At 47.5% G+C, this 2000-nt stretch overlaps 1 protein-coding gene across 1 annotated transcript in view; it reads left to right on the plus strand.

Annotated features, from left to right (window-relative positions):
- The first annotated feature begins 980 nt into the window (after nt 1-980).
- DLD (dihydrolipoamide dehydrogenase) overlaps nt 981-2000 on the plus strand; it is a 37923-nt gene continuing 36903 nt past the window's right edge. Inside the window, exon 1 of the mRNA XM_025378414.1 lies at nt 981-1064. The gene's annotated coding sequence lies outside the window, so the exon portion shown is untranslated. The remainder of the gene's footprint in view (nt 1065-2000) is intronic.

Raw genomic sequence — 2000 nt, forward strand, 5'->3', positions numbered from 1 at the left:
GAAAGATTGGGGCGGATGAAGTGGAGTTGGTCACCTTTTGGCTACGTGATCTTAGATATGCTATTTTAACTCTCTGAGCTTCTGTTTCCTTGCCTATAAAATAGGCTTAATCATACCGGTTTTGCAGTGTTATGAGACTTCTAATAACACTTCACTTAAAGTGTCTGGTGTGTGGTGGCTTTTCAATAAATGGTAGTGTACCAATCAGAATTCTGGGTTGCAAATAGCCTGAGAAAAATTTCTTGTTCACTTATGCAGAGAAGGAACTTATTGGCAGGCTATCCAATAGCAACAGAATCAACATGAAGTTTTGAGAAATGAGCTTGGCAAATTGGCAGAAAGCTAGATGGCCCCGGCTGAGATTTTCCACAGGAAGGGTCTGAATAGGACACTACCTTGCCACCATTGGCCACTGACACTAGAGTCACTGCTGCTGCCAGTAGGGTGCATTCTAAGTTGTCACGGTTTCTTTGTGCCGCCCATTTTGATTCGGGTCCCGGTGAATGCATCTGATTGGCAGAGCTTAGGTTGCGTCCCTCCTCCAGCTGCTAGAGGCCAGGAGAGCTAGGGACGACCAGTTGGGCTTGCTAATGGAGTCTGGTCTCAGACTGTAGTAGATTCCTCAAACATGGAAAGGGAGTTCCCGTAAAGCAGCGGTTCCCAAACTTTTCAGGACCAGGGACTGCTTTCGTGAAAAAGGGGGATGGTTTCGGGATGAAACTTCTACCTCAGATCATCAGGCATTTAGCTAGATTCTCATAAGGAGCAGGCAACCTAGATCCCTTGCATCCACAGTTCACAGTAGGGTTAACGCTCCTATGAGAATCTAATGCCTTGGCTGATGTGACAGGAGGCGGAACTCAGGCGGTAATGTTCGCTCACCCTCCACTCACTTCCTGTGTGCCGCCCAGTTCCTAACAGGCCAAGGACCAGTACCGGGGTGTGTGGGGGGGCGGGGTGGGGGGTGGAGGGGCAAGAGCACTTAAGATTTACTCTCGGCCGGGCGCGGTGGCTCACGCCTGTAATCCCAGCACTTTGGGACGCCGAGGCGGGCGGATCACGAGGTAAGGAGATCAAGACCATCTTGGCTAAGATGGTGAAACCTCGTCTCTACTAAAAATACAAAAAATTAGCTGGGCGAGGTGGCGGGCGCCTGTAGTCCCAGCTACTCGGGAGGCTGAGGCAGGAGAATGGCGTGAACCTGGGAGATGGAGCTTGCAGTGAGCCGAGATCGCGCCACCGCACTCCAGCCTGGGCGACAGAACAAAGACTCCGTCTCAAAAAAAAAAAAAAAAAGATTTATTCTCTTAACAAATTTCAAGTATATAATACAGTATTATTAATTATAGCCACACTGCTGAACATTAGATCCCCAGAACTTATTCATCCTATAACTAAAAGTTTGTTCCTTCTGACCAACATCTCACCGTTCCCCCCACCCCACCCTCTAGCCCCTGGCAATCACCATTCTCCTCTCTGCTTCTATGAATTTGACTTGTTTAGATTCCACATATAAGTAAGATCATGTACTATTTAGCTTTCTGTGTCTGTCTTATTTTACTTAGCATAATGTCATCCAGGTTCATCCAGGTTGTTACAAATGACAGGCTTTCCTTCTTTTTAAATTATTATTATTATTTATTAATGTTATTAATGATATAATATATAATTTAATACATATGTACACATATAAAATAGAATATTGGCCGGGCGCGGTGGCTCAAGCCTGTAATCCTAGCACTTTGGGAGGCCGAGACAGGTGGATCACGAGGTCAGGAGATCGAGACCATCCTGGCTAACACGGTGAAACCCCGTCTCTACTAAAAAATACAAAAAACTAGCCGGGCGAGGTGGCGGGCGCCTGTAGTCCCAGCTACACAGGAGGCTGAGGCAGGAGAATGGCGCAAACCCGGGAGGCGGAGCTTGCAGTGAGCTGAGATCCGGCCACTGCACTCCAGCCTGGGCGACAGAGCAAGACTCCGGGTCAAAAAAAAAAAAAA

This window comes from Theropithecus gelada, chromosome 3 (assembly GCF_003255815.1).
Source record: "Theropithecus gelada isolate Dixy chromosome 3, Tgel_1.0, whole genome shotgun sequence".
Classification (NCBI taxonomy): Eukaryota; Metazoa; Chordata; class Mammalia; order Primates; family Cercopithecidae; genus Theropithecus; species Theropithecus gelada.